At 35.0% G+C, this 15,436-nt stretch overlaps 2 long non-coding RNA genes across 8 annotated transcripts in view; one reads left to right on the top strand and one right to left on the bottom strand.

Annotated features, from left to right (window-relative positions):
- The window catches only part of LOC118152959 (uncharacterized), a 328,047-nt gene that overhangs the window by 67,027 nt on the left and 245,584 nt on the right, over positions 1-15,436 (bottom strand). Inside the window, exons 8-10 of one of the 7 annotated variants that reach the window (XR_013525710.1) lie at positions 10,432-10,535; positions 9,455-9,549; positions 4,337-4,777 (exon numbers count right to left, since the gene is read on the bottom strand). This is a non-coding gene — a long non-coding RNA (uncharacterized LOC118152959). Of the gene's footprint in view, positions 1-4,336; positions 4,778-5,286; positions 5,329-9,454; positions 9,550-10,431; positions 10,540-15,436 lie in introns of those variants that run through there. The other 6 variants (XR_013525709.1, XR_013525708.1, XR_013525715.1 and 3 more) reach the window with 6 other exon arrangements.
- LOC118152962 (uncharacterized) overlaps positions 1-15,436 on the top strand; it is a 31,851-nt gene that overhangs the window by 7,396 nt on the left and 9,019 nt on the right. The gene's annotated exons all lie outside the window — the stretch shown is intronic.

Here is a 15,436-nt window from a genome sequence, read left to right as displayed (position 1 = left end):
ATTCAAAGTTTAATTTCTTTCTTAAACTATTACTTTATGTTTCTTGGAATAAAAGTTTTAGCACTACATGACTCTAGCCACAAAATGTTATCCTTTTCTGATGTATTGACTTTAAATGGAGTGGACTACATTGAAGATTTACTTTTTCATGTATTCTGATACCTTACAGAGTTGTATTTTGGTAGAGTGGATCAAACAGTCCCTTCTATTGCTCAATTTGCCATGGACAAGTGCAGTATTAAAATTGTGGAATGGGTCTTGTTGGGTCACTGATTCAACTAAAAGGGGTATTAATTCTGGCACATTTAAATTCTTCACATGTAAATATGAAGAGTAGGGTGGCTGCGTAGGGGAGAGGGGCACTCATTCGTTTTGCCTTAGTGAGATTTAAGCAGCCAACTTATAGAACAGGTATTATTATCAATAAAGCTTTTGAGAAACAAACCAAAACACAAACAAACAAACTTGGGACAAAGGAAGGGCAAGCTGTTTACATAATTGAAGGCAAACAATTCTGGAGCAGTTGTTCAAGAGTTCAAAGAGAAAGGAACCTCAGGCAGGGGCTACTGACCACAGTTCAACAGGGATCAGAGTTGAGCTGGAGGAGAGCTATGGCTTTTGTTTTGTCCCCGTTATTGTTTTGGGTATGACTGGGAGTTTAATGATGTTGGCACAAGGCCTGAAATGCAATTTGCTATTTTTATTACTCTGTCAATATGGCACATTAAGGTCCTCAATACTCTTCAACAAATGCAAAAGGATAAAACCTTTTTTCTATCAACGACTATGGAAATTAAAACAGAAAATGTCTAAAGCATGTTTCTCAATACCACAGTGTAAATTAAAGCTTTTGAGTTAGTCTAACTTATTAAAACTGTGATTAAAAACCTAAATTATATAGAGATATACGGTTTTTAGGATTGCCTCTAGAGAATTTTTTCAGCAGTGGCCTTTTGTTCTTTGCTTCTATACTCTAAAGGCAAAATGCTAAAAGGGAAGACAAGAACTTGTTCTTATAAAACATTTGCCACTTTGTTTCAGGCTGAGGATAAACAAAGTATAGTTAACTAATAATCAGAGGTCAGCTAAAAGTGAAACAATTAGATAAGAATGGAAAGGGTGAAATATAATTTACAGTTTTGATACCACCACTGCCTTTTACTTCTTACCCTTAATGATGACATATTAAAAATACTGGTATGCATTAAATAAAAAAATTTAACTCAGCCATTACATGACAAAAGCCCTCAAGTTTAAAGAATAACATTTTTTCAGAAATGTTTTCTTTTTAAATCTCAGATGTTATCAAATTATATCAGGCAAAGTAATTTTGAAAATTGCTTGTAATTGAGGCAAATGTGTGGTTTTTGCCCAAATTTTCCACATAATTACTCTAATTCTTTACTTGGCTCTTCTTTAAAATCCTAGCATAACAGCATTTTAGGATATGTTTTTTTGAAAAAACGCCTAAAGCCTTTGAAATTTAATTTAAGTAGTGTTCTGGGTTTCGTTAAACTGGTAGAGTTTACCAGTAATTTAAATGCATGATGGTTATGAATTAGAGTTACTGAAGTGATTAGCAATGTTATTATTAGGTTACATTGCTTGCTGTTGCAAAGAATCTGAATTCTCCTTGTCAATCCCCAACTAGAGTTAATCCCTTCATATGTGCTAACCCTATCAATTTACTCTGGTTCATAGAAATCTCAGATGATTGCATTGTGTTTTGTTTGTTGTGTGCTTGTTAGTTAATTTCCATACTGCCAGTCGCAATAGTCTTTAGAACAGTAGGAAAATTTTTCTGTGATGGGCCAGGCAGTAAATGTTTCATGCTTTGCAGGTGATATGGTCTTTTTGCTACTATTCAACTTAGCTGTGTGGCAAAAGCAACAACAGGTGATACATTTAAAAAAAAATGAGTATGAATGTGGTCTAATAAAACTTTATTTATAAAAGCATCAGGCCAGATGGATTTGGCCTACAAGTCCTAGTTTGCTGAAAACTGCTTTAGCCTTCATAAACTTCATCAAAGCAGGGACAATAATTAATAATTTGTATAATTTAGTTTTTAAAAATAAGTGGTATGTGTAAGGTTCCTGATCCCTTATTCATTATTGGCAGAATAAAGATGTCACTCACCTGTGGCAACTTGGCCAATGAAGTGTGTATATGGTAAGTGAGAAAAATAATTCCTGATATTTATTGATTATCATGTATCAAGTGTGATTTTAAGTGCCATTATAAGTACTATCTCTTTAGCTATTCACCCCAGCACAGACACACAAAAACAAAAACTGTATATAAAATATTTAGCTAATGTCTAACATAATACCCAAAAATTCCACTTATCAATGCTTTGGATTATGTTTAAATTATAATTGCAATAGTAATAATAACATGGAGATCTGTAGTGATTACTGAATACCCTAATCTCTTTTCTGAATCTTTTATGTATACTAATTATACACTCCCAAAAACCATATAAGATACAATTTATTATTAAATAGATTTTACAGAAAAAAAATAGCTGAATAACAAGGTCCCTAAGTTCACATGACTAACAAGTTGCGGGATCAGGTTTGAACAGAGCAGTCTGGTATCATTAAAACATATTTGCTATGTTGATTCAAGCTTTCTGTGTGGTAACCATTGGAATTTATAACAAAAACCATTACTGTGTTTTTGCTATTTAACTTTAAATTTTAAATATTAACCTGTATAGACAATCAAAAAAATTAAATGTTTAATATTCCTTACCCTGGAATATTCATACAATATTTGGAAATATACAGCATTAGAAAATTAGCTAAATATAGTATACTTTATCACTAAGATGGAATAATATGAAACCACTAAACATAATTTAGTAGCAGAATATTTATTGACATGGGAAAAGTATTTACCGTGCGTTTAAAATCAGAATAAATAGCTTACAAATAATATATTATTTCACTTACATAAAATATATACACAGGTGGTATGTTCGTAAATGTTTAACCAATGGCTTACCAGGAGAGGAACAAAGCTGCATGTGTAAATATCTTAACATGACCAATTTCAAACTAATGTAAAGTCTGGGAAGCTACCAGATGTGGAGAGAGGTACACACAATTGGCTCTTGCAAGCCATTGTGAGCTGGCCCCAGCACCCACAGATACACACTAAATGAAAGTGCAGGTAGTCTCTGAATGGTGGCATAATAGCGGCCTTAGTTTGAATTATCTAAAAAGTAATTGTTAAGGTTAGTTTAAATGTGCAAGAAGCTCATGGAGGAGAAGTCTGTGAAGGATGAAAGGGGAGATAGCTGGAGAAGTCAAGAAGAGTCTTCAAGACCATGAGGCCGTCTACACCAGTGCAACAAAAGAAGAAATAATCAGGCAGGAGGATCCTCAGACCCCAGACTTCAACACAGGTCTGAGAAAATCTTTGCTAGGCCAATGGGAAACTCCAAAGTGAAAGTTGTTTTTTAGAGGATACCTATGTCATGCAAGAACGCCAGTACTAATATTCAGGTTGGGCTCAGGCATTGCCTGGAGCAGCTGGATAAAGCATGGCTTGCTTGAATGAATGTGGAGGTGGAGTCAAAGAGGACACACTTCTACAAAAATCATCCACAAAAAGGGAAGAAGTTTTTCCCTTTTTATCTTTCCATTATTGCTGTTTATGTTATATAACCTATTGATTTTTCAGTAAAATAAATATTTTAATTGTTAAAAATTCAAGTTTCAAATAATATTTACTATTCATGTAATATTGACTGTGTATCATACACTGTATGATTTTTCTCTTTATAATAAGTAACCATTACCTATGTCTTCACATTTAATTTTTCATTTTTTAATTTTTTTGAGACAAGGTCTTGCTCTGTCACCCAGGCTGGAGCACAGTGGCGTGATCATGGCTCACTGCAGCCTCAACCTCCCTCCAGGACTCAAGTGATCCTCCCACCTCAGCTTTCCAAGTAGTTGGGACTACAGGTGCACACTACCACACCAGCTAATTTTTGTATTTTTTTAAGAGATAGGATCTCCCTATGTTGTCCAGACTGGTATCCAACTTCTGGGCTCAAAGGATCCTTTTTCCTCAGCCTCCAAAACTGCTGGGACTATAGGCATGAGCCAAGGTGCCCAGTCCTCATAGTTTATAAGAACTTTCATATATATTTTAATATTTTGCTGAATAATTTTATGAAATGAGTAATATAGCTGCTCCCCATATTTATGAGAAGGGAGTACTATACACTGGGGTCTATTGGAGAAAATAGGGGAGGGACAGCGGGGCGGGGGGAGCTGGGGAGGGATAGCATGGGGAGAAATGCCAAATGTGGATGAAGGGGTGGAAGGCAGCAAAACACACTGCCATGTATGTACCTATGCAACTATCTTGCGTGTTCTGCACATGTACCCCAAAACCTAAAACGCAATTAAAAAATAAATAAATAAATAAATAAAAGAACTAAAACAGATTTACAAGAAATAAAACAAACAAACCCATTCAAAAGTGGGCAAAGTATATGAACAGACACTTCTCAAAAGGAAACATATATGAGGCCAACAAAAATATGAAAAAATGCTCATCATCAATGGTCATTAGAGAAATGCAAATCTAAACTACATTGAGATACCATCTCATACCCGTTAGAATGGCGATCATTAAAAAATCTGGAGACAACAGATGCTGGAGAGGATGTGGAGAAATAGGAACACTTTTACACTGTTGGTGGGAGTGTAAATTAGTTCAACCATTGTGGAAGACAGTGTGGCGATTCTTCAAGGACCTAGAAATAGAAATTCCATTTGACCCAGTAATCACATTACTGGGTATATATCCAAAGGATTATAAATCATTCTATTATAAGGACACATGCACACGAATGTTCATTGCAGCACTGTTTACAATAGCAAAGACCTGGAACCAACTCAAATGCCCATGGATGCTAGACTGGACAGGGAAAATGTGGCACATATACACCATGAAATACCATGCAGCCATAAAAAACGATGAGTTCATGTCCTTTGTAGGGTCATGGATGAACCTGGAAACCATCATTCTCAGCAAACTGACACAGGAACAGAGAATCAAGCACCACATGTTCTCACTCACAGGCAGGTGTTGAACAATCAGAACATATGGACACAAGGAGGGGAGCATCACACCTTGAGGTCTGTGGGCATGGACTAGAGGAGGAACACTGCGGGGTAGGGAGTTGGGGAGGGATAATATGGGAGAAATGCCAGATATAGGTGATGGGGATGGAGTCAGCAAACCACATTGCCATATATGTACCTATGCAACAATCCTGCATGTTCTTTACATATACCCCAGAACCTAAAATGCAATAAAATACATATTAACAAAAAAAAGAAAAACAAACAAAACACTGTGACTCTTCTAGTGTGGCTGAACAAATAAATATTCAAACACAAGAAGCTGGGTTCTGGATATCTTGATGCTTTTCATGATTTAAAAATAATGGCAATGCCCATCCTGTCCTCAATTTGTTTGATATACATTATTGTGATTTTGGTATTAGTAATAAGAGGCAGCCCAGGGTAATAATTAGGAACATGGCCTCTGGAGCCAGGCTGCCTGGGTTTGAAACTTAGCCCTGTTATTTACTAACTCTGTGACCTTAGGCTAAGTCACAAAATCTGTCTAGGCTTCAGTAATCACATCCTTTAATGGTGATGATGATAGTACCAACTTCATAGGATTAGTGTAAGCATTAGATACTTGTAAATGCCTGCAAAACACTTAGACTTGTAAATACCTGTAGTATTTTGTAAAATGCCCAGCACAGAGTAACTCTTATACAGTTGTAATATTATTACATAATAGATAAAAACCCTACATTTTAGAAATATTAAAAAATTCTTCCAAGGTAAAGGAAATAAACACATTTATTATGACTTTTAAAAATGAAAGAATCAGCAGAGGCTACTTAGTGAAGTACAATATGCTAATGAGCCATGCAACCTTGGCCGGCATGTTCCCCCTCTGGACCTTAATTTCCTCATCTGTGCAATGGTGTGTTTGTACTAGACAGTCTCCAAAGTGTTTCCTGGGTCTATGGCTTTACGGCTTTTAAGGATTTAATTTGCTATCATTAAACCCTGAAGAATAAAAAAAGATTTTATTTTGACCTTTTGTTTCAGGGTGAAATAATCTACAAAATACTTAATATAAATTCTGAAAGATCACAAGTACCAAGATTTTTGTGATTATTACATTTCTCAAAACCACAAATAGCATAAAAGGAAGTCATTTCAAGTTAGTGTTAAAGATTCGAGGTTATGTAAGATAATTTGATTGTTTTAAATTAAAATAAATTACATTTGCAGTTTTTACTTGCAAGTGAGTTCAGGAATTTCTTTAGAAATTTGCAGTTCAACATCTTTAAAAAGTGTTGAAAATGGCCACTTTAGATAGGAAAACTCTTGGAAAAGCTGTGTGAACCTTTGCTTTCATTATGTATTTTTTGAGTCAGGTATAAAAGCAGTGGGTACCATAGCAATATTGATAAGAGTCATAATGGTAAAAATACTATCATTCGATCTTTCAACTTTGTTATTCATGTGACATTGAATTATTTCTAACCCAATTAGCTTAATTATTAGGACAGACTGTAGGTAGGACCAAAGTTTTGAATTCATAGCATGATAATAACAAAGTGATATTATTGATGAAACATAAATAGCATAGATTAATTCCATTAATAGGCTTAATTAACTGTAAGCTAGACAGTGTACATGTGTCATCATTGAAATCTTGCAGAGGCTCCTATACAAAGTCTTCTTGTTTTCTCCATTTCCCGGAGAAGGATATCGAGTCATCTCAGAAACCATGTTATTTAATAATAGCTAATAGCTCTTATTTTTTTATTATTTCTATATATTCTGTTAAGCATTGCATGTTACAATGAGTAGCAGGGTATTTTTATGTTGTGTAACCTGTATATTCTGTTAAGCGTTGCATGTTATAATGAATAGCAGGATATTTTTCTGAAGAGAGTATCATTGAAAACATACAGACTGGACTTCCATCTATATCTTTGCCTCAGGACTTTCTCTGGAACCAGAGCCCACTCAGCTGGGATGGAATTACCTAAATATTAGTGGACATGCATGGGCACACACATGTGTATACACACACACACAAACACATATACACACACACACAGTCCAACATCCTTCCACTTGTTCAATACAGCAGATTTAAGCTCTAGCAGCCTTCAGTGATGTTTGCTTGATACTGCAAACTTCATTAGCCATCTTCCTCTCTCAGTCTCACTTCACTTGTCTCCACCAGACTTTCCTGGAATTGCCACCATGATAAATTTCTTGTGTTAGGATCCTTGTCACTGATTGTTCTTCTGGTGGAATCCAAAACAACACACCATGCTATTTAATCCTTATAAGAATTGAGGAATAGATGTTATTTCCTCAATTTTTCAGAAGGTGAAATGAGGCTTAAGGAGATTAAGTAATTGTACCCAAACCACACAGATGTTAGGAAGACCTATGGTCACAATCCTTTTATAAAGTTCTAGAATCTAAGATCTTGAACTCTATCTTACTCCACATTTTGAGTAAATGGATTGAAATTCTGTATCTGAAAAAGGACAACTAAATCACCATTATTGTATAAGAGATACTTCAAAACACGACCTACCTACATTGCTCTAACTACAAAAATAAAAAGAAGCATATTTAATCGTCTAAAAGCCAATATATTTTGTTGCATCTGATTGCAGCTATTATTTCACTAATAATCAGTATTCTTCATAGCATAATGCAAACCTTTTATTCTTATTTGCTGACAAAAATCTAAGGCAGAAATCTATTTTTCTTAAATATTGTGGAAGTCTGGTGTAGTTTTTCTTATCTAATATTGGAATGCTACTCATAAAATTGAAAAATATGACCCATTCTCCTTAAAATTTAGTTGAAGCCAAAGAAGTATGAGTACCAAAAACTAAAACAAACTACACCAGAAGGAAACTATAAAAACAGATCACTTTTCAACATTTCACTAAGAACATGCAACAAATTCTAGAGAATAACTCCTCCTTTCTTTCCTTGTTAATTTCAATAAACGGTGTCTCAAAAGTAATAAAATGTGTTTACTGGTGAATTTACGATTGCACTGTTCATGTTCTACCAAAGTTAACTTCGGGAAACATTGAAAACAAAATGTATAAATGGTTGAGCAGATTATACATTGGTGTCAAATTTAAAGTTTTGGTCTCTAAATTCACAAACCATTCCCTTGAACTACACTGTGTTATTTAGAATAGAAATATTGCTCTTTTAATGGTTAATATTTCAAAGTACGTAGGATGACATGCTGTTTCTACCTTTTTTTCTTTGCCAATTTCAACAAATGAATAATATTAAAAATTCAAACAGCATAGCTGGAAAGACGTTAAAGAAGAGTTGAGAACAAATTGATTCTATATGTTTAGATTGATTTGGATGACTGCTGATGGTAGGGATTCTCTGTTTCTTTAAGGGTGACTGCTAGAACTCTACTTTGTTTCGTTTGATATACTTTTTCTTTCTTCAACTATTTTCTTTAAGTTCTTTTCATATGGTCGGGCACGGTGGCTCAAGCCTGTAATCCCAGCACTTTGGGAGGCTGAGGCGGGTGGATCACAAGATCAAGAGATCGAGACCATCTTGGTCAACATGGTGAGACCCGTCTCTACTAAAAATACAAAATATTAGCTGAGCATGGTGGTGCGTGCCTGTAGTCCCAGCTACTCGGGAGGCTGAGGCAGGAGAATTGCCTGAATCCAGGAGGTGGAGGTTGCAGTGAGCCGAGATCGCGCCATTGCACTCCCGCCTGGGTAACAAGAGCGAAACTCCGTCTCAAAAAAAAAAAAAAAAGTTATTTTCATATATATGTGTGTGTATATATGTATATGTGTGTATGTGTATATATGTATATATATATGTGTGTATATATGTATATATGTAAATATATGTGTATATATATATGCACACCCACACATATATATACCTATATCTATATATAGAGATAGAGTAATTCTGGCACCAAATATAATTTTTAAATGCTTTAGAGGTTTTATTTATTTTTATATATTCAGAATAATCCAGGTAATATTAAAAGTTATATTTTTTTAAGTTATATTTATATAAATAATATTTATAGTATATTTTATTATATAATAAAATGTTTTATTTTGTCAAAAATTATATTGGACGTATAAATAATAAATCTGCACTGTTAAAATGAATATTTCTATTGTTTTGCAGGTGGTAATAGTAATACAATAAAATATGCATATCGTAGTGAGTAATTTGATACATTTTTATATATGTATATACCCACAAAACATATAAGTGTGCAAGTATTTGTATATACACACACACATATATATACATCCAAAAAACCAACACTACAGTCACTAATATGAAAATATCAATCATACCAAAGGTTTTATAGTCCTTTGGAATCTCTCACTTCTATCAATCTCCAAATCTTCTTCTTTAATATCCAGACAACCATTGAACTGCATTTTATTTTCTGGAATTGTATACAAATGAAATTACATAATCTTTTAAATTTGGCTTCTTTTACTCGGTGTAATTATTTAGAAATTACTCCATATGTAGTATGTATCGTTATTTTCATTGCTAAGTAACAGTTCATTGTATGTGTATACTGCAATTTGTTTATTCTTGTACCTGTTGATGCACATGAGTGTTGATGGACTTGTTAATAGACATATGAGCCTTGATGGGCATATGAGTGTCAATGGACATATGAATGTTGATGGACCTGTTGATGCACATATGAATGCTGATGGACATATGTGTTGATGGACATATGAGTGTTGATAAACCTGTTGATGGACATATGATTTGTTTTGGTTAATAAAATATGTGTTGCTATGATTAGTTGTGTGCAACTATTTATTTCAGTTTACTAATTCTTCCTTTTCTGCCTTTTGTGGCCTTAATTCAGTAGTTTTAAAAAATATTATTTTATCTTCCTTGTTGGCTTAACTGTAATTTTTTGTTTATTTGTAGTCATTGTGTTAAGATTTATAGCAATACTTTTAACTTATCACAATAGAATTATACCACTTCACATGTAATAAAAGAGCTTTACAATAGGTTTTCCTTCACATGGTATTAATTCCAGTCTACATTGTTATTATTATGGCTTTAAACAGTAATTTTGAAACTCTGAAATGTTTAGTAAAATTTTTGTAAAATTTCAGTAACTAAAAAACAGTAGGCCCAGTGCCATGACTCACACCCTGAATTTTAGGAGGCTTAACTGGGTGGATTAGGTCAGTCTAGGAGTTCCAAACCAGCTGGGGCAACGTGGTAAAACCCTGTTTCTATAAAAAATCAAAAAAATTAGCCAACCATGGTAGCGTGTGCCTGTAGTCATACTTACTTGGGAAGATGAGGCAGGAGGCTTGCTTGGCCCCAGGAGGTTGAGTATGCAGTGAGTGGTGATCGTATGGCACTGCACCCCCAGCAGAAATGACAGGCAAGACCCTGCCTCAAAAAAACAAAACAAAACAGTAATCAAAAAATAAAGAAAAACAAAGAATATTTCATTTGATCATCTGATATGATTTCCCTCTGTAAGAAATACATTATTTAATATTTACTATAATTCAAATATGCTAAGGATAAACTATTTCACTTTTTACATGTCTGAAAAATCTTTAGTTCACATTTAAAAAAATTTATTTTCCTTTAATATAGAATTTTAGAGTTTATGGCATTTTTAATTATTAGTTTTTGTGGTTGTTTTATCTTTCGACACTTTATTGTTCCACTCTCTTCTAGCTTGCATTTTTTAGTGTAGGAAGTCAGCGTCATTGTTCTCTTCTTTCATATGTATGTAATTTCTTCCTGATCCTTGTGCTTGCAGTTTATTGAGCTTCTTTCATGTATGGGTTTATTGTTTTCATGAAATACGGAAAAATATTGGTCATCATTGAAAATACTTTTACTGCCCCCTTATCCTCCCTAGGTGCCAGTTACTTGTATATTTATTCCACTCCTTGAAGTTGTCCCATAATTTACTGATGCTCTCCTCACTTTTTATTTTCATTATTTTCCCTCTGCATTTAATTTTGACATGTTCAGTAATCTTTACTTTTACAATGTATAACCTGTGAATGTCACTTGTGTATTTTTTATCCAATATGCTGTACAAATTAAATTTAGATTTATTGTAAAAGATCATTTCTGTCTCCTTAATATGGTCAATCTTTCCCCTGCCTTCTTGAATGTATGAAATATATATATATATAACAACTTATTAGTTTGATGTATTACTGCTATAATCTGTTTTTTTTGTGCCTGTTTCAAATGATTGATTTTTATTCTCATTTTGAGTTGTATTTTCCTGTCCCTTTGCATGCCTGATGATGTTTAAATGGATCCCAGATATATTGAAGTTTACTTTGATATTAAATTTATTTGATGCTGAGTATTTTTGCATTGCTATAAGTATTTCTGGATGTTGTTTTTGGATGCAATTAAGTATTTTGAAAAGAGTCTGATGTCTGAGCAGTGGTTCCCAACTGGAGATGTTTCTGATGCCCCCTCAGGGACATTTGTCATTTTCTGGAAACATATTTGGTTGTCTTAAATAGTGAGGTTGCTTGCCAGTGGCATTTAGTGAATAGAGAGCAGAGATGCTGCTAAATACAATACATAAAACAGCCCCCTCAAAGAATTATCCCATCCAAAATGTTGATAGGGTCACTTGGGAAACCATGCTTGAGAGGCATTATTTTTTGTTTTTAATTTTGTTTTTATTATTATACTTTAAGTTCTGGGGTACATGTACAGATTGTGCAAGACTGTTAATAGGGTCACTATTGGGAAACCATGCTTGACAGGCTTTCTTCTTTTAAAAATTATTATTATACTTTAAGATCTGGGGTACATGTGCAGATAGTGCAGGACTGTTGCATAGGTATACACACGCCATGGTGGATTGTTGCATCAATCCCCCTGTCATCTACATTAAATGTTTCTCGTAATGTTATTCTCCCCCAATTTCCCCACTCCCTGCTATCCCTCTCCTAGAACCTCCTCCCCACAACAGGCCCTGGTGTGATATTCCCCTCCCTGTGTCCATGTGTTCTCATTGTTCAACACACACTTATGAGTGAGAACACCTGGTGTTTGGTTTTCTGTTCTTGTGTGAGTTTGCTGAGAATGATGGTTTCCAATTTTATGCATGTCCCTGCAAAGAACATCAACTCATCCTTTTTCATGGCTGCGTAGTATTCCATGATGTATATGTGCCACATTTTCTTTCTAATCTATCAGTGAGGGGCATTTGGATTGGTTCCAAGTCTTTGCTATTGTAAACAGTGCTGCATTGAACATATGTGTGCATATGTGTCTTTAGAATAGAACGATTTATAATCCTCTGGGTACATACCCACTAATGGGATTGCTGGGTCAAATGGTATTTATATTTCTAGATCCTGGGGGAAAATGATCAACTCAATGAAATAAAATGAGAAGGAAAGACTAAAGAAAAAAGAGTGAAAAGAAATGAAGACAGCCTCCAAGGAATATGGGATTATGTGAAAATACCAAATCTATGTTTGATTGGTATACCTGAATGTGACAGGGAAAATGAAACCAAGTTGGAAAACACTCTTCAGGATATTATCCAAGAGAACTTTCCCAACCTAGGAAGGCAGGCCAACATTCAACTTCAGGAAATACAGAGACCGTCATAAATGTGTTCCTCAAGAAGAGCAACCCCAAGACACATAAGCATCAGATTCATCAGGGTTAAAATGAAGGAAAAAATGCTAAGGACAGCCAGAGAGAAAGGTTGGGTTACCCACAAAGGGAAGCCCATCAGACTCACAGTGGATTTCTCAGCAGAAACCCTACAAGACTGAATAGAGTGGGGGCCAATATTTAATATCCTTTTAGTAAAGAATTTTCAACCCAGAATTTCATATCCAGCCAAACTAAGCTTCATAAATGAAGGAGAAATAAAATCCTTTATGGACAAGCAATTGCTACCACCAGGTCTGCTTTAAAAGAGCTCCTGAAGAAAACATATATGAAGCCAACGAACATATGAAAAAAACCTCATCATCACTGGTCATTAGAGAAATGTAAATCGAAACCACACTGAGATACCATCTCATGCCAGTTAGAATGGTGATCATTAAAAATCTGAAGAAAACAGATGCTGGAGAGGATGTGGAGAAATAGGAACACTCCTATACAGTTGGTGAGAGTGTAAAGTAATTCAACCATTGTAGAAGACAGTGTGGTGATTTCTCAAGGATCTAGAAATAGAAATTCCATTTGACCCAACAATCTGATTACTGGGTATATACCCAAAGAACTATAAATCATTCTAGTATAAAGACACATGCACATATATGTTCATTGCAGCCCTGTGTACAATAGCAAAGACATGGAACCAACCCAAATGCCCATCAATGATAGACTGGACAAAGAAAATGTGGTACATATATGCCATGGAATACTATGCAGCCATAAAAAAGGATGAGTTTGTGTCCTTTTCAGGGACTTGGATGAATCTGGAAGCCATCATTCTCAGCAAACTGACACAAGAACAGAAAACCAAACACTGCAATTTCTCACTCATATCTGAGTGTTGAACAATGAGAACACATGGACTCAGGGAGAGAAGCATCACACACTGTGGGCAGTTGTAGGGGTAGGGGAGGGACATTGGGGGATGGGGAGGGTGGGAGGGATAACGTGGGGAGAAATGCTAGATATAGTATACACCTAAGGTAAAAAAAATAAAAATTTATAAAAAAAAGGCTCCTGAAGGAAACACTGAACATGAAAAGGAACAACGAGTACCAGCCACTGCAAAAGTGTACCAAATGGTAAAGACCATCCACACTATGAAGATGCATCGACCAGTGGGCGAAACAACCAGAGAGGCTTTCTTTTAAGTTTTCCTTCATGACACCAGACCAAGCATTTTTTTTTTCTACTAAGGAGACAATACCCTTATGAGTATTCTACCTGACATTTCAAAATGATCAGATTTTTCTAATATGACCTTTGGGGCACAGGCAATTCCTAGCTCTCTATGAGCTCCAGTGAGTTTCCTCACTTTCTTTCATGTTGTTCTTCTCCCCATGATCACATTGTTTTCTCGTACTAATCCTTGGAAACTGTTTAGTTGGACTGAAGAGGGTTACTCTTTGGATTTCCAGAGCTCTGTGTCTACGAGGCTCTCCTCTTGGTCATTCTGTCCTGTTAATTGCAGCCTCCTTGGACTCCAAGGTCTTCCAGCTTCAACTTCTCTGCTCAGGAAGATCACCATGCTCCACCTGCATTCCCGATTTCCAATCCCTCTGTTGTGGTTTGGAAAATCTAACAGGAGGTACGATGGGGCAGGTTGCACTCACATTGTTTCCCCTTTTTCACGGAGCTCTGTTTTCCACTGCCCGTTTTCCTATGTCTGAAAAACCGTTGCATATCTTTTGTCTGAGATATATATATATATATATATATATATATATATATATATACACATACACACACACACACACATATATATACACACATATATATGTATATATACACACACACATATATATGTATATATACATATACATATATATATATATGTATATATACATATACATATATATATATATATATATATATATATATATATATATATACATATTTTTTTTTTGAGACAGAGTCTCAGTCTGTCACCAGGTGCCAGGCTCAAGTGCAGTGGCACGATCTGGGCTCACTGCAATCTCCGCCTCCTGGATTTAAGCAATTCTCCTGCCTCAGCCTCCTGAGTAGCTGGGACTACAGGCGCGGGCCGCCATGCCCAGCTAATTTTTGTATTTTTAGTAGAGACAGGGTTTCACCATGTTGTCCAGGATGGTCTCGATCCCTTGACCTTGTGATTCGCCCACCTCAGCCTCCCAAAGTGCTGGGATTACAGGTGTGAGCTTGTCTGATATTTTTAGTTGTGTATTCAGAGGGTAAATTTGGTCAGTATTATTCAAATTTGATCAAGAGTTTCTTTTTATCTGTTTTTTAGGTGAGTGATATTCAAAATTGAAATATAAATATACATGTTCTTAGGGAACTGGATTTGATTCATAAATTAAACCATTTTTTTTCTGAAGAGCTCATGATATATTTTAGAAGTAATGTTTTTTATATATAAATAAATATGTTACATTGTTGAGATTAAGTATTACATATTTTCCCTATAATTACAGAGTTAATATGTGTCTTGCAGGAAGAATTTGAACAAATGATTTTTTCCTCACTGATATTTCAGTTTTATATACATAGCAAATGATCAGCCTACAAGTTGATACACAGAATACAGAAATGTGGCCGCTTTATCAAATACATATAATTTCTTCCTCTAGGTCACATCTCTT

This window comes from Callithrix jacchus, chromosome 1, assembly GCF_049354715.1.
Source record: "Callithrix jacchus isolate 240 chromosome 1, calJac240_pri, whole genome shotgun sequence".
NCBI lineage: Eukaryota > Metazoa > Chordata > Mammalia > Primates > Cebidae > Callithrix > Callithrix jacchus.
The sequence above is the reverse complement of the archived record's forward strand: the minus strand, read 5'-3'. Positions and strand labels throughout refer to the sequence as shown.